Here is a 17688-nt window from a genome sequence, read left to right as displayed (position 1 = left end):
TGTAGCTGTCTCGCAGCCCAATCCAGACGTCAATCGAAGACAGGTTTCAATGCAAATAGAGCAGTAAGTGCAGAGAAATGCTCACTCTCTAAAAATGGCATTTATACAATAGTAAGATTAAATCCAACCTCACCAGTAGATAGGATTTATCAATAAATAAATAAAGCTTCTCCTCTCTGATATGGAATTACCCCCCAAAAAGTATAAGGGAATACCCAATGCTAACCTATGAGAGGGGCAGACCTCACAGTAGTGAAAAATGTAATAGACTGTTTGATACTACTAGGACATACAAACTACCACAGTACATGTCTTACCTTTTACTTACATAGCATGATGCCCCTAGGACTACCTAGGGCCTACCTTAGGGGTTACTGATATGTAATAAAATTGGAGTTTAAGGCTTGGCAAGTAGTTTTAAATGCCAAGTCGAAGTGGCAGTATACTGCAGCACAGGCATGGCAGTAGCAGGCTTGAGACAGGTTTGAAATGCTATTTCTTTGGGCGGCACAATCAGTCCCTGGGTATATGGTATACCACTTTACAAGGGGCTTTCAAGTAAATTAAATCTGTCAGTCAGGTATACTCCAATTATACACATGATTAGGGAAGAAGCACGTGCACTTCAGCACTGATTAGTAGCGATAAAGTGATCAGAGTCCTAAGGCCAACAAAAAGATACAGCAAAATGCGGAGGTGAAAAGCAATAAGGTGGGGTTGGGACCACCTTAAGAATGCAAGGTCTAACAAAAACGAACTAAGGATAACATGAGTAAAACATCAGGTTTCTCTACAGCATTTGGTGAGACAAGTGGGCCTTCTTTTATCTTCCATAAATGCAATCCTTCCCGGACCCCTTTATTATATAGCTCTTCAAGGAAAAAATATAAAGCACTTACAAAGGAGCCTCAAATACTCAAAGATGGTAGACTTCTTTAATATGGGACATATACTAAAAGCAGCACGAAAACAGAGTGCAATAGGGTCCAAAAAACTTGAGTGACCCATGAGAGTATGCAAGCAAGTCTATGGTATTCCAAACTGGAGATATACGCATGCAATTTTTGTTTTTAGGAGAGATTGTGCCTGCTGAAAAAAACCTTATTTTTAAAAAGTGCATTGCAGAATATCAGGAATTTGCTGTGGGACACCTTGAAAACTTGCATACAGATTATGTGCACACACCTTGCAGTCAGTTGTTGTGGCCGAGTGGTTAAGGCGATGGACTAGAAATCCATTGGGGTCTCCCCGCGCAGGTTCGAATCCTGCCGACAACGAGAATCTTTTTAACATCGGCTACAATTTCAGAAGTTAACCTTTAGTATTTCTTCCATGTCAGTTTTATAAATAGGTGGCTTATTTTGGTGTCACTATTGCCATATCACATATTTATTATCGCTCCCGTTTTCATATCTTTGCTATAACTCTCGTCCTTCATTAGCGCTGGTGCAAACGCTTCAAATTATTATACCCTGCCTCTCTCGGTCATACCTGTGCATGCACTTGAAACTTACTTTACCAATAAAATAAGCAAATAGAGAAATAAAATAAAAGTGCTAGCTGGATTAGGCAAACACACTTCATAAAACTGCATTTTCTTTTCTATTCTCCCCCGTGTTACAAGCTTAACTGCTCCCTGTGTAATTTCTCTTAACCTGCTGTTCCTGGAAGAGAATTTCATCTACAAGCTCTTTCTGTGTTTGTTCCTAGTCTTTTCTTTCCCTTTTCTTAGATTTGTAACTGTTCCTTTACGTGCTCTATTTAGGCGCCATTAATCTCATTTGAGCTCCTTGTACCTGCTGCTGTTTTCTCCACACCTCATACTGTCTTTTCCCTCTTTCTCTCTTTCTCTGCGGTTGGTGGCTACTTTCCAAAGCGTCTGATGCCCCAATGTTCCTTCGTCTTGTTGTCAGACGTGAATTTGAAAAGCAACAAAATTAACAAGCCTTTACCACTCACACATGGCAGAAGTTTATACTTTAATTCAATGAGCTAAGAAAAGTGTGTTGTGGGGCCCCTACGAGCCATGGTGCTTGCTTCATCATAATTAGGCATGCAGTCATTAGCCACAGCTCTGATTATGGGTCACTGATGTCAGTTTCAATAATTCCTCAAAAACCTAACCATGCAGTCCCCCCTAACTGTGTAGTTATCTTGCTTTACTGCTGTTTGTGTGATTAGCTGGGAGGAGCTCACAGCAGCATCCTCCCAATAAAAGTGTAGATGGACCGTTCCTTAACTCTGTCTTGCTTCACATACAGATGGCTTGAGGAGGTACAGGGGAGATGCAGGTCTAATAAACAGAATAGAATATCTGCGCCAGGTGTGTTTCTCTGCATTGGTGTCCCATCACAGGCCCACCAGTGTATGTGTGATCTTTGACTCCTGCCAGTTCACAAGCAGGCGGCCAGGAAACGGTTTCAGCCTATCAACCACTGAGGAGATAAAGCCTTTGTATAAGGAATGAGGAAGCAATGAACACATTCAGCCTATCACAGGAGTAGCCCTGAGTGTTCCGAATTATAATTTCTTCATGTCACTGTACGTTATTGAGCCCAAGTAGCTCGCCGTGATCGTATAGTTGTTAGTACTCTGCGTTGTGGCCGCAGCAACCTCGGTTCGAATCCGAGTCACGGCATTGTGGTTGGCAATGTCACGGCAGTTGGGTTTTTCCTTTACAGAATTCCCAAATGTACCAGTTGTTTTTGTAAAATGTCTATTAAAAACAGATCCTTTTCAATATTTAAACGATCTAACAACAAATTATTTAAACACACATGATTATAAGATGTAGGTATACTGTACTTACTGACATAAATTATCGTTCTTGAACATATTTGCGGTAAGGGGAGCGGAGCTCTCCCCCAGGCCAATCAGAATGCAGATGAATGCAGTTGCAGTTGAGTGACCTGTGTTGTGGCTGTCTACAGGGAATGCACATATGTAGCTGTCTCGCAGCCCAATCCAGACGTCAATCGAAGACAGGTTTCAATGCAAATAGAGCAGTAAGTGCAGAGAAATGCTCACTCTCTAAAAATGGCATTTATACAATAGTAAGATTAAATCCAACCTCACCAGTAGATAGGATTTATCAATAAATAAATAAAGCTTCTCCTCTCTGATATGGAATTACCCCCCAAAAAGTATAAGGGAATACCCAATGCTAACCTATGAGAGGGGCAGACCTCACAGTAGTGAAAAATGTAATAGACTGTTTGATACTACTAGGACATACAAACTACCACAGTACATGTCTTACCTTTTACTTACATAGCATGATGCCCCTAGGACTACCTAGGGCCTACCTTAGGGGTTACTGATATGTAATAAAATTGGAGTTTAAGGCTTGGCAAGTAGTTTTAAATGCCAAGTCGAAGTGGCAGTGCACTGCAGCACAGGCACTGCAGTAGCAGGCTTGAGACAGGTTTGAAATGCTATTTCTTTGGGCGGCACAATCAGTCCCTGGGTATATGGTATACCACTTTACAAGGGGCTTTCAAGTAAATTAAATCTGTCAGTCAGGTATACTCCAATTATACACATGATTAGGGAAGAAGCACGTGCACTTCAGCACTGATTAGTAGCGATAGATCAGAGTCCTAAGGCCAACAAAAAGATACAGCAAAATGCGGAGGTGAAAAGCAATAAGGTGGGGTTGGGACCACCTTAAGAATGCAAGGTCTAACAAAAACGAACTAAGGATAACATGAGTAAAACATCAGGTTTCTCTACAGCATTTGGTGAGACAAGTGGGCCTTCTTTTATCTTCCATAAATGCAATCCTTCCCGGACCCCTTTATTATATAGCTCTTCAAGGAAAAAATATAAAGCACTTACAAAGGAGCCTCAAATACTCAAAGATGGTAGACTTCTTTAATATGGGACATATACTAAAAGCAGCACGAAAACAGAGTGCAATAGGGTCCAAAAAACTTGAGTGACCCATGAGAGTATGCATGCAAGCCTATGGTATTCCAAACTAGAGATATACGCATGCAATTTTTGTTTTTAGGAGAGAATGTGCCTGCTGAAAAAAACATTATTTTTAAAAAGTTCATTGCAGAATATCAGGAATTTGCTGTGGGACACCTTGAAAACTTGCATACAGATTATGTGCACACACCTTGCAGTCAGTTGTTGTGGCCGAGTGGTTAAGGCGATGGACTAGAAATCCATTGGGGTCTCACCGCGCAGGTTCGAATCCTGCCGACAACGAGAATCTTTTTAACATCGGCTACAATTTCAGAAGTTAACCTTTAGTTTTTCTTCCATGTCAGTTTTATAAATAGGTGGCTTATTTTGGTGTCACTATTGCCATATCACATATTTATTATTGCTCCCCCTTTCATATCTTTGCTATAACTCTCGTCCTTCATTAGCGCTGGTGCAAACGCTTCAAATTATTATACCCTGGCTCTCTCGGTCATACCTGTGCATGCATTTGAAACTTACTTTACCAATAAAAGAAGCAAATAGAGAAATAAAATAAAAAAAGTGCTAGCTGGATTAGGCAAACACACTTCATAAAACTGCATTTTCTTTTCTATTCTCCCCCGTGTTACAAGCTTAACTGCTCCCTGTGTAATTTCTCTTAACCTGCTGTTCCTGGAAGAGAATTTCATCTACAAGCTCTTTCTGTGTTTTTTCCTAGTCTTTTCTTTCCCTTTTCTTAGATTTGTAACTGTTCCTTTACGTGCTCTATTTAGGCGCCATTAATCTTATTTGAGCTCCTTGTACCTGCTGCTGTTTTCTCCACACCTCATACTGTCTTTTCCCTCTTTCTCTGCGGTTGGTGGCTACTTTCCAAAGCGTCTGATGCCCCAATGTTCCTTCGTCTTGTTGTCAGACGTGAATTTGAAAAGCAACAAAATTAACAAGCCTTTACCACTCACACATGGCAGAAGTTTATACTTTAATTCAATGAGCTAAGAAAAGTGTGTTGTGGGGCCCCTGTGAAAAGGTGGCCTGATATGCAGTGCTCACTATTCTAGTGAACACTATGTATCAGTCCAGCAACCCTTATTGATGATTGGTTGTAAGACAACCTTATAGACCAGCTATCCTAGTAGCGTGGATACGAGCAGTCTAAGGCTAAAGACTCGAGAGGGCGTGTTAAGCCAGCTATTATACCACACATATACCCCTTGAACACCAAGTGAAAGGACACCACACAAGTGTTATGAAAATAAACAGTTATTTATTAAGAATCACAACAGCCCTGTACTCTTTATGAGGACAGGGTACTAAGCACAAACCAAAACTCTTACAAAAATACTTAAGTTAGCACAGTATATACAAATGCCCGAGGGGCACGGAAAACCATATACTTGAAAAGTGGAATGCGAAATTACTAGCAGGTAAGTACAGTACTAATAGGCTTTGGAATCGCTAGGACTTGACTATAGAATCATTAGATTACTTCTGGGAGACCCAGGGGACTCGGGTGCAGTGTGTGCACTCTCACGCGAGATGAGGGACAAAGTCTATGGTAGCTAGAAATTGCAAAGTTAGTGTTCTCGGGCGAACCCGACCTGGTAGGGAGAAAACAAAAGTAGATTCTGACCCTTGGATAGTGAGGCTATGCTGGGGCACCGAAATGCCGAAGTTACCTAGCCCTGGGGCTGCAGCTGCATAGGACTCAAAAGACGTCGGGAATCCTCGTTGACGGACCAGGAGCCTGGAAGAAAGAAGTTGCTGGCAGGCGACCAGTGAAGAAAGTTCGGTGGATCCAAGCCTGGATCGATGGAAGATGACACCTGAAAGCAGAGGGGACCAAGTTCGAGACTACTAGCCAGTAGTCAGTGGGCACCAGGAGGGCACCGGATGGTAGCCACCTCGATTAGGTGAGTGGGTGACGCTGTGCTCGAAGATCTCACGGACCAGGAGGCGTTGTCAGCGACCAGGAAGGAGGATCGAGCTGTCCCACGAAGATAGAAGCTGTCGGCGTCGCTGGACCCAGGATTGGGCAACAAAGCCTTGGCAAATTCAAGCCCACGCGGTGGACCTAAAATGGCGTCTGGAGTGGACCAGGAGGGTCCGGGGTGCCTCTCTTCAAGAAGGAAGCAAGGGCCAGTCTGGAGCAACCAGACCAGCAGCAGTGATGTCGTCGGGCGTCGTTCAGAAGGCCACAAGCCAGCCGGCTAATAGCCAAACAACGCGGTGCACAGCAAACAGCAGAAGGGCCCCACGCAGATCGTGGAGATGCAGGGAGGCTGACCTTGGGTGCTGGAGCTGCGCAGGGTCGGGGCTTCTCGGACCCCAAAGCACTCACCAGTGGAGGACACGGTGGGCTTGTTGTAAAGATGTCGTGCAGTCTTGGCGATCGTCGGTCCCTCGAGGTCTCGTCGCACTCACGGTTCTCAGCTTTGCTGTAGAAGTGAGTAGAGGTCAGAGGTGCCAGGGAAGCCGGGTCTCGTCGAGCTGGGTCGTCGGATTTGTGATGAAGGACTTGCAGCAGACCGCAGTGCTCTTTAGGATGGTGCCTGCGGATGCAGGGTGACTACTCCTTAGCCACAAGGGAGAATCTTGATGAAGAAATCTTGAAGTCCTTTCGCAGAAAGTCGTGTCTTGATTCCAAAGATGATCTAATTTGAACAGGGGGCCCGCTCCCATCTTTATACTAGAAAGGGGGCTGACCCGGTGACTAGGTCCTGCCTATGGGTGGGACTAGGAGGGGGGTGGTTACACCCCTCTCCCCTGCCGGACTTCCCCAGGCCAGGGGCTGGTGTGCCCCTGGAACTGGTTCTGACTGGCCTATGCGTAGTGAGCACCGGGGTGCCACTCAGCAGTCACCTTCCTGAAAAGCCCTGCCTACCCAGGATACACAAAACCCTGTCTGGGATGGTGCTAGCACCGCCCCGGACAGGAAACCCTTTGTCCAAGCCTCCCTCGCTGGAAGGACTCCCAGCAGCAGGAGGTCAGACTCGTGTCTGTGGTGGCAGCATCCATTTTGTGGAGCTGAGGCTTTAGTTAACTTTAACCGGGGTTCACAGTTACATACATGTCGTGTCCCTCTAGAAGGGTGGAATGCTAACCCCGTCGCCAGAATTGGCGAGGGGTTAGTATTCCAATTCGTATGACACCTTACTCGACATGTTTTGATAAAGCAATACCAAAGTTGGCATTTAACCGCGAGGATTATAATGCACTTAAGAGTATATGGTATGCGATATCATGGAACAGCTATTAGGACTTGGTTCCGCAAGCTGCAGACGGGCTCAGCTCATGCCAGAGCACCATCTCACACGATTCCAAGCACTCTGCCTTCAGGATTGTCAAGGCCTGCCATAGGAGTGACTGATAGGAATCTGTGTGTCCATTTTAGGGTTAGGTATAGGTATACTACACCTACAGCAAAGGGTGATTACACGACTTTGCCCCAGCTGTCATGCAGCCAGTTGTGTCAAATTTAGGAGGCCAGCCAGGGGTGGCATAATACATGCTGCAGCCCCTGGCAGCCCTGGGTACACCTATGCCCTGAGTTACAGGGTCTGATAAGGTGGCCCAGTACCAATTGGAAATGTACCTAGGGTACATGGAATCCATTTTAAAGAGAGAGCAGTAGGCCTGGGGTCCCGATTGGCAGGGTCCCAGGTCGACTATGTCCAAAACCAGCTAAAAAACAGGCCAAAAAGTTGGGGGCAACCATAGTCAGGATGTACCTTCCTACACAACCCCCCCCCAAACGAAAGGAGATAAGGCTATCCTTGTCCAGGTAAGCCTCTATTACCTAAGTGGCCATATAAGGAAGGACCAGCTCTGGCTTGGTTTCCCCCTGTGTCATGGTCCACTAGGCAACCCCTCACCCTAAGTGTATCTGAGGGTCTCCACCATAGGGAATCTCTGCCTTTGGTGTGTCTTGGGAAAGAAGAAGGCTGATGCTGGGATGGAGTACTGAAGTGAGGCTCCTCTACCTTTGGGCTCAACTTCCTCCAATCACAAATCATCATGTGTGCCTTTCTTTCTTTAGCTGAGATACACTGAGCTCTCAGGGTCAGCCTCTGGCTACCTAAAGCTGGAGGCTGAGTCCCTCTGTTTGGCTTACTGGAGGGACAGGTCAGGTCTGGGTTTTTTAGGCCCCATGTTTGGCTGTGCCCAACAGTGTCCAGCTGTGGGAGTTCCCTAACTACTTTTAAGGGGGATCCCTCAGGAGTCTGTTCTATTTTCACTTGGCTAGGTTTACCAGCTTCAGTGATCCTAATCTGCTAATTAAGGGGTTCTTTTGGACAGGGGGCCCTTTGGGGTCCACCACTGGCCTCCCTGATCTCTTCAGCCCTGGGCTGACTGAGGCAGGGTAGAGAGGGGCAGGTTACCTGCTCCAGACTGGGTCCCACCTGGGAAGGGTCCACTGCCATCAGGGGCTCTGCCAGGCTAGGCCTGACTACCTCTGGGGCAGTTCCTTCAACAGGGGTAGAGTCAGTTCCCTGAGGAGGCTGGCTCTCACCTAGTGTCTGGGAGGGGGAAGACTCTTCTTCCTCCTCAATGCTCTCTGTTTGAGTGGAGTGATCCATTGTTTCAGGCTTCACAACCTCACTATCTGTTTGAGTGGAGGCTGAGACCATTTCAACCTTGCCAACCTTTTCAGGAGGGCACTCAGTTTGTGTTTGGGCTGTGACTGTCACAGTCCTCCTATCCTGCTCTGGAAAGTCTGTCTGAGCCTGGGCAGTGGCTACCCCTGCCCTTCCAACCTTTTCAGGGAGGAATGGTGCTTGGACTGGGGCTGTAGCTATTACTGCCCCACTAACCTGTCTGGATAGGCCTATCATTCTGGAGTGAGTTTCTTGTTCCACCTCAGCCCATGCTGAGAGTTCCAGGTCATTCCCCAGTAAGCAATCTACAGGTAGGTTATCTGTCACTGCCACTCTCATGGGCCCTGTGACATTACCCCAGCTGAGCTTGACTACTGCCATGGGATGCCTTCTCTTCACTCCATGAATGTCTGTCACCTGATAAGTAAAACCAGGGGTCAGTTGAGCAGAGGGGACCAGATGGTCACTCACCATGGTGAGGCTGGCCCCTGTGTCTCTGAATGCCTCAACTTTCTGACCATTCAATAAAACTTCTTGTCTATACTTTCCCAAAATGTGGGGTCCAGTAGTGAAGTTGGCAAACCCCATGCCAGTCTCACAGACAAGAGTGTGGTCAGGGAACCTGGCTAGGCCATAGTCCTCCTGATTTCCCAAAGTAATGCCCACCACATTCTTGGGGGCACTCCCACCACCTGGGGGATTACCACTAGTGGTAACAGGAGGTTTAGGAGTATTACCTGGGGGTATATTTCCCTTATTACCATTTTTAGGGCAACTGGCATCACTTTTGTAATGACCCACCTGTTTACAGGTATGGCAATAAGGTTTCTTCTGTTCTGAAGGAGTGTTCTGGGACCCACCACCCTTGTTGGAGTTTTGGGGCCCTTGGGAAGTCTTCTCTGTGGATTTATCCCCACCCTTCTCTTGAGGCTTGGTTGATTCCTTTTTCTGGTCACCACCCTGGTTTTTAGGCCTAACCCTGGTTCTGACCCATTTGTCTGCCCTCTTACCCAATTCCTGTGGAGAGGTCAACTCAGAGTCTACCAGGTGCTGATGTAATAACTGGTTCTGACAATTATTTAAGATTTGCTCCCTCATAATTAGATTATACAATCCTTTAAAATCAGTAACCTTACTACCCAGTAGCCAGCCTTCAAAAGCCTTAGTGGCACAATCAACAAAGTCAGTCCAATCTTGAGACTGAGTTTTCTGGGTGTCTCTGAACAGCATCCTGTATTGTTCAGTGGTTAAACCAAACCCATCAACCAGTGTATTCTTCAAGATTTTGTAATTGTTAGCATCCTCCACCCTTGTGGTGAGGAGCTTATCTCTACCTTTACCATCAAAGGAGAGCCACAAGATAGCTGCCCACTGACTTTGGGGAACACCCTGCACAGTGCAGGCTCTCTCCAAAGCAGTAATCCATTTGTGGATGTCATCCCCTTCTTTAAAGGGGGGCACTATCTTATTCAGGTGCTTTGTATCAAAACTCCTTTCCCTATTGCTAGGTTTATTGCTGCCACCAGTGGGCTGTAGCCCACATAATTCTTGCTCTCTAGCAAGGGCAAGTCTCTCTTTGGCCAGGGCAAGTTCTTCCCTTTCAATCCTCAGTTTGATTGCCCTTTCTTCAGCTTCATACACTCTCCTCTTAGGGGAAGACATCCCTCTGTGAGAAGAGTTGAGAGAGCCATTGGTTCGAAAGGATCTGTTAGAGCCTCTTGATAGAGACCTAACTCGTCCATTCCCAATGTTAAGCTGACCTGAGAGTGGGCCCAGGGGTCCCCTAGTACCAAGCTCATGTCTGCTTAAGTTGGACCTGGTTAGTCTACTGACTTCTACCTGTCCCTTATCTGCCTCATCCCCTGACAACTGGTCCTCATCCTCATCCTCAGCATCATCTGCTTCCTGGAGGGGATGTTCCTGGCTATCAAAGGGTCCCTGTAAGGAGGGCAAACTTCCTTCTGGATTAGAAGGGTCTGGGTTACCAGCCCTACTGGCATCATAAGCCTCTAAGAGACCAATCAGAAAGGAAGTGGTGGGGTTAGACCCCTGTTTTAGTTTCCTGAGAGTACACACTTGTCTCATCTCATGGAAGCTAAGAGCAGCATATTTTGAAGTAAGGACCTGTGGAGGGTCCACTGACACAAGGGGATACTCAGAGTTTCCTCCTTTGTCTGACATGCTGATTCTAGTGTGGTGTAAGTGATGCACCTACCTACACTATGTGTTTGCCTACTGATCCCTTGCTAAGAGTTGCAGCCAAGGTGTGCTAAGCCTTGAGGAGCTACAACAGCTGGTTCAGTAGAACTCAGAGTATTCTAAGCTTAGTTATATGTACTAACAGTACTTATGTGATCTTTCAACAAGATATTCTTAGGATACGTGTGGCAAAACAACAGCAAGCTCAAATCCCACCGCTGCCACCAATGTGAGAAGGTGGCCTGATATGCAGTGCTCACTATTCTAGTGAACACTATGTATCAGTCCAGCAACCCTTATTGATGATTGGTATTTAGTATTTGTTTATTGCACAGTTAATAAAAACTCACAATTTTACACAAAAATTAAAAATAGAAATTAAAAGTCTTTTGACTATGTAAAACTTTTCCTGGCAAAAAGATGTTACACTTTAATAAAATCTCAAAGAGTCTATAGTCAGGTAGTGGGTCTTCCTATTGATCACTGCTATTTTTTAGTTGGAGTTCTTGTAGTTATAAGGCAGTTGCAGGATCTCTATTCCCCTGATTTAATTAATTTTCGCTCAGTAATCTTCATAGTTTTGTTAAGGGTCGTTTGAGAAGACTGCCTTTATCCCAGTGCGGTTGGTTGTTCGCGTCCTTATACTGTTTCATTTAATTTTTTGGCCACTATTTCAAAATATTTAACTGTTCTACAGTTTAGCTGGGTCTCGTTGGGGTTGAAGCAGAGCATTACTGCTTGCCTGCATGATCTTACACCCTTCTGGTTCCATAGTGGCCGGAGCATTGACCGCCTTACATCCACTAAAGCTTTACAGATGCATATAATATGTATAAGATCCTCCTTTGCGGATTGACAAAGGCGACATGCGTTTGATGGATCAGGCCTTTTCCAAGGTTCCAGGTGATGTGCTATGGGTATGTTGCCTAAGCGCATATTTAAGAACTTGCTTTTTATTTTTTGTGTAAGTCCCCTTGATAGGTATTCTTGTGGCTTTATGGCTCCATACCCTTCGAGCACTACCCATCCGTGTGCTCTCCTGGTCAGGGTGGCTCTGTCCTCGGGTGAAGAGACCACTTTTGTGACCTTTGTCACAGTTTTCTTGAAAGTCCCAAAGTCCGTTCTTGTTTCCCAAAGCATGTTTAATCCTAGGCTCTCCAATGAATTTGTTAGGTATGCCCTTGCTGGGGAGATTTCTTTGGCGTGAAGCTCTGTTCATAAGTTCGCATTTAACGATCCTTGCTCCGATTCTTTGATTTTGCGCCAACTTTTTACATATTGTCCTTTCCTCTCCACAGATTGTTTCAATAGTCCGAATTCAAGATGAATTTGAGCAGGCGAGGAGTTTTTAGGGAGATGGAAAATTGCCCTGTATGCACGGCTGATAGTTTTGTCCAAAGTGCTTGCATCTTTACCCCGCATTGATTCGCTGCCATAGGAGAGCATTGGCAGTAGGCGAGCTTTTATTACCTGTAGAAGTGGCGCTAATGTCCTGTCGGGAAGGACTTTCTGCAAGGGCCTTATTGATAGTTGAAAAGTCAAGCCCTTCCTACAGATGGCGTCTAGTTGGTGCTTGGAGGAGCCATTGCCCTCTATTGTAACTCCTAGATATTTATATGAGGCTACCAGTTCCAGTCTTTGTTTATCCAGGTACCATGCGGGCTTCTGTTTTTTATTATAGTTCATTGGCATGACCTTAGTTTTGTCCAGGTTTATTGTTAAGGAGTTTGCTTTGGAAAATGTGTTTGTTTTATCTAGAAGGTTTTGAAGGCCGATAGGAGACCGGCTGATAAGGACCAGGTCATCTGCGTAAAGCAGATTTGAGAGCGTGATATTTCCTAACCGGGGTGCGTGTGATGTAACTGTTTCTAACTCTTCAGGAAGATCAGCGAGGAAGAGGTTGAACAGTGTTGGCGCTAGGACGCAGCCCTGCTTTAGGCCTTTGCTGGTCTTTATTTTCCTCGAAAGATGTGTGCCAGATCCCAGTTTTATTTGGACCCATGTATCGGTGTGCAGCAATTCCAGCTGCTGTAGAAGGGGGCCGGGGATTCCCCATGAGCTCAGTTTCCGCCATAGTTTATGTCGGTCTACATGGTCGAATGCGGCACTGTAGTCAATGAAACACACGAACAGAGAGCTTTTTGACGTTTTTGCTGCGTCGGACAGTAGGGTTAGTGCCATGATGTTGGTTAAAGTTCCCTGGCCCGTCCGAAAGCCCGTCTGAGTGACTGGGATGATGTTCTCTTTTGTTGCCCATGTTGTTAGATCCTTCAAAATGAGGCTTGCATAGTACTTCGCTTCTACATCTATCAGGGCAATCAACCGGTAACTGCTTGGGTCGATCCTTGCGCCTTTTTTATAGATTGGGCTTATTATCGACCCTCTCCAAGATGCTGGTATTTTTCCTATTTCCCTTGCTTCATAGAATATTGGGATCAGTGTGGAGCACCAAAAGGCCGGGTCCTGTTTGTATAATATTGGAGGGATCCCGTTTGGTCCTGGCGCCCCCTCGAGTTTTCCCTTTGAGATTTGTTTGAGGATTGTGTCTGTTGTTTCTTGGGCCGATTGTCCGGGTTCTGTTTTACTAGAAACGACTATCTTGGGGCCGGCTTCGTTCTCTGCTAGGATACGGGGCCCAGTTGTTTTCATGTTTGATGCTTGGTTTTCTTTATAGGCGGGTGTGTCATTTTTTCCCGGTTGGCGGGAAGCTCCCTCTTCCGAATTTGTCCCTCCGGCTTTCTTTTTTGCGGGGTCAGTTGTGTTAAAGTGAGTTGTTAAGTAGTTGGCCCAGACTGATTCCGGTATTTCAGAGGTAATACCTCTGTGGTCTGGCTGTTGGAGCCTGTGAATCATCTTCCAAAAGCTAGAGCTATTCTTCTGTTTTGAGTTGTGTAGAATTTTTGCCCATTGGTCTTCGTTTAGTTCCCGCTTCCTTTGCCAAGTTTTCTTTTGTAGCAGTGCCTTTGACCTGCGTAACTGCAGTTGGATTTCCGGATTGTTTGGATCTTGCCGGAGCTGTTTGAGGATCTTCTTTATTTCGAACTTGATATTTTTTGTTTCTACTGTTGTTACTTTACCAAACATATGCCTAGTGGTGTTCCCTTTTTGGTCTTTCTTCCCTTTGGCATGTTTTTCTCCTAGTACCATTGTAAATTTTTCCCATAAGGTAATGGGGTTGTCGGTTGTATTGTGTATTACTTGTATTATTGTTTTTGCACTGTTTGTGAGAGTTTCTATGTCCGAGATCTTACATCGTAAACGTTTGTAGTCGGTAGTATGTTCTGTGCACATACTTCTGATTTCGGTTGCTTCGTTCTTACAGTTTAATGCTAAGTTGGCTTCTAGCGGCAAGTGGTCGCTCTGGGCTCTGTCGCCTATCTTAAATTCTTGTACATTGTCATACAACGGGAGTGTAACTAGAATAAAGTCTAAATAGGATGAGGCAAATGACGAGTATTGATGATTGGTTGTAAGTCAACCTTATAGACCAGCTATCCTAGTAGCGTGGATACGAGCAGTCTAAGGCTAAAGACTCGAGAGGGCGTGTTAAGCCAGCTGTTATACCACACATATACCCCTTGAACACCAAGTGAAAGGACACCACACAAGTGTTATGAAAATAAACAGTTATTTATTAAGAATCACAACAGCCCTGTACTCTTTATGAGGACAGGGTACTAAGCACAAACCAAAACTCTTACAAAAATACTTAAGTTAGCACAGTATATACAAATGCCCGAGGGGCACGGAAAACCATATACTTGAAAAGTGGAATGCGAAATTACTAGCAGGTAAGTACAGTACTAATAGGCTTTGGAATCGCTAGGACTTGACTATAGAATCGTTAGATTACTTCTGGGAGACCCAGGGGACTCGGGTGCAGTGTGTGCACTCTCACGCGAGATGCGGGACAAAGTCTATGGTAGCTAGAAATTGCAAAGTTAGTGTTCTCGGGCGAACCCGACCTGGTAGGGAGAAAACGAAAGTAGATTCTGACCCTTGGATAGTGAGGCTATGCTGGGGCACCGAAATGCCGAAGTTACCTAGCCCAGGGGCTGCAGCTGCATAGGACTCAAAAGACGTCGGGAATCCTCGTTGACGGACCAGGAGCCTGGAAGAAAGAAGTTGCTGGCAGGCGACCAGTGAAGAAAGTTCGGTGGATCCAAGCCTGGATCGATGGAAGATGACACCTGAAAGCAGAGGGGACCAAGTTCGAGACTACTAGCCAGTAGTCAGTGGGCACCAGGAGGGCACCGGATGGTAGCCACCTCGATTAGGTGAGTGGGTGACGCTGTGCTCGAAGATCTCACGGACCAGGAGGCGTTGTCGGCGACCAGGAAGGAGGATCGAGCTGTCCCACGAAGATAGAAGCTGTCGGCGTCGCTGGACCCAGGATTGGGCAACAAAGCCTTGGCAAATTCAAGCCCACGCGGTGGACCTAAAATGGCGTCTGGAGTGGACCAGGAGGGTCCGGGGTGCCTCTTTTCAAGAAGGAAGCAAGGGCCAGTCTGGAGCAACCAGACCAGCAGCAGTGATGTCGTCGGGCGTCGTTCAGAAGGCCACAAGCCAGCCGGCTAGTAGCCAAACAACGCGGTGCACAGCAAACAGCAGAAGGGCCCCACGCAGATCGTGGAGATGCAGGGAGGCTGACCTTGGGTGCTGGAGCTGCGCAGGGTCGGGGCTTCTCGGACCCCAAAGCACTCACCAGTGGAGGACACGGTGGGCTTGTTGTAAAGATGTCGTGCAGTCTTGGCGATCGTCGGTCCCTCGAGGTCTCGTCGCACTCACGGTTCTCAGCTTTGCTGTAGAGGTGAGTAGAGGTCAGAGGTGCCAGGGAAGCCGGGTCTTGTCGAGCTGGGTCGTCGGATTCGTGATGAAGGACTTGCAGCAGACCGCAGTGCTCTTTAGGATGGTGCCTGCGGATGCAAGGTGACTACTCCTCAGCCACAAGGGAGAATCTTGATGAAGAAATCTTGAAGTCCTTTCGCAGAAAGTCGTGTCTTGATTCCAAAGATGATCTAATTTGAACAGGGGGCCCGCTCCCATCTTTATACTAGAAAAGGGGGCTGACCCGGTGACTAGGTCCTGCCTATGGGTGGGACTAGGAGGGGGGTGGTTACACCCCTCTCCCCTGCCGGACTTCCCCAGGCCAGGGGCTGGTGTGCCCCTGGAACTGGTTCTGACTGGCCTATGCGTAGTGAGCACCGGGGTGCCACTCAGCAGTCACCTTCCTGAAAAGCCCTGCCTACCCAGGATACACAAAACCCTGTCTGGGATGGTGCTAGCACCGCCCCGGACAGGAAACCCTTTGTCCAAGCCTCCCTCGCTGGAAGGACTCCCAGCAGCAGGAGGTCAGACTCGTGTCTGTGGTGGCAGCATCCATTTTGTGGAGCTGAGGCTTTAGTTAACTTTAACCGGGGTTCACAGTTACATACATGTCGTGTCCCTCTAGAAGGGTGGAATGCTAACCCCGTCGCCAGAATTGGCGAGGGGTTAGTATTCCAATTCGTATGACACCTTACTCGACATGTTTTGATAAAGCAATACCAAAGTTGGCATTTAACCGCGAGGATTATAATGCACTTAAGAGTATATGGTATGCGATATCATGGAACAGCTATTAGGACTTGGTTCCGCAAGCTGCAGACAGGCTCAGCTCATGCCAGAGCACCATCTCACACGATTCCAAGCACTCTGCCTTCAGGATTGTCAAGGCCTGCCATAGGAGTGACTGATAGGAATCTGTGTGTCCATTTTAGGGTTAGGTATAGGTATACTACACCTACAGCAAAGGGTGATTACACAACTTTGCCCCAGCTGTCATGCAGCCAGTTGTGTCAAATTTAGGAGGCCAGCCAGGGGTGGCATAATACATGCTGCAGCCCCTGGCAGCCCTGGGTACACCTATGCCCTGAGTTACAGGGTCTGATAAGGGGGCCCAGTACCAATTGGAAATGTACCTAGGGTACATGGAATCCATTTTAAAGAGAGAGCAGTAGGCCTGGGGTCCCGATTGGCAGGGTCCCAGGTCGACTATGTCCAAAACCAGCTAAAACACAGGGCAAAAAGTTGGGGGCAACCATAGTCAGGATGTACCTTCCTACAGCCCCTACGAGCCATGGTGCTTGCTTCATCATAATTAGGCATGCAGTCATTAGCCACAGCTCTGATTATGGGTCACTGAGGTCAGTTTCAATAATTCCTCAAAAACCTAACCATGCAGTCCCCCCTAACTGTGTAGTTATCTTGCTTTACTGCTGTTTGTGTGATTAGCTGGGAGGAGCTCACGGCAGCATCCTCCCAAGAAAAGTGTAGATGGACCGTTCCTTAACTCTTTCTTGCTTCACATACAGATGGCTTGAGGAGGTACAGGGGAGATGCAGGTCTAAGAAACAGAATAGAATATCTGCGCCAGGTGTGTTTCTCTGCATTGGTGTCCCATCACAGGCCCACCAGTGTATGTGTGATCTTTGACTCCTGCCAGTTCACAAGCAGGCGGCCAGGAAACGGTTTCAGCCTATCAACCACTGAGGAGATAAAGCCTTTGTATAAGGAATGAGGAAGCAATGAACACATTCAGCCTATCACAGGAGTAGCCCTGAGTGTTCCGAATTATAATTTCTTCATGTCACTGTACGTTATTGAGCCCAAGTAGCTCGCCGTGATCGTATAGTGGTTAGTACTCTGCGTTGGGGCCGCAGCAACCTCGGTTCGAATCCGAGTCACGGCATTGTGGTTGGCAATGTCACGGCAGTTGGGTTTTTCCTTTACAGAATTCCCAAATGTACCAGTTGTTTTTGTAAAATGTCTATTAAAAACAGATCCTTTTCAATATTTAAACGATCTAACAACAAATTATTTAAACACACATGATTATAAGATGTAGGTATACTGTACTTACTGACATAAATTATCGTTCTTGAACATATTTGCGGTAAGGGGAGCGGAGCTCTCCCCCAGG

At 46.5% G+C, this 17688-nt stretch overlaps 3 non-coding genes across 3 annotated transcripts; all 3 read left to right on the top strand.

Annotated features, from left to right (window-relative positions):
- The first annotated feature begins 1195 nt into the window (after positions 1–1195).
- On the top strand, positions 1196–1277 carry TRNAS-AGA (transfer RNA serine (anticodon AGA)). The gene has a single exon. It is a non-coding gene; the product is annotated as a tRNA-Ser (tRNA).
- A 2856-nt stretch (positions 1278–4133) lies between these two features.
- On the top strand, positions 4134–4215 carry TRNAS-AGA (transfer RNA serine (anticodon AGA)). The gene has a single exon. It is a non-coding gene; the product is annotated as a tRNA-Ser (tRNA).
- Positions 4216–17385: 13170 nt separating this feature from the next.
- Positions 17386–17457, top strand: TRNAP-GGG (transfer RNA proline (anticodon GGG)). Its single transcript has one exon. It is a non-coding gene; the product is annotated as a tRNA-Pro (tRNA).
- The last annotated feature ends 231 nt before the right edge of the window (positions 17458–17688 follow it).

This window comes from Lissotriton vulgaris, chromosome 1_1 (genome assembly GCF_964263255.1).
Source record: "Lissotriton vulgaris chromosome 1_1, aLisVul1.2, whole genome shotgun sequence".
NCBI classification, from domain to species: Eukaryota; Metazoa; Chordata; class Amphibia; order Caudata; family Salamandridae; genus Lissotriton; species Lissotriton vulgaris.
Note: the sequence above shows the minus strand (reverse complement) of the source record. Positions and strands in the feature narration are given on the sequence as shown.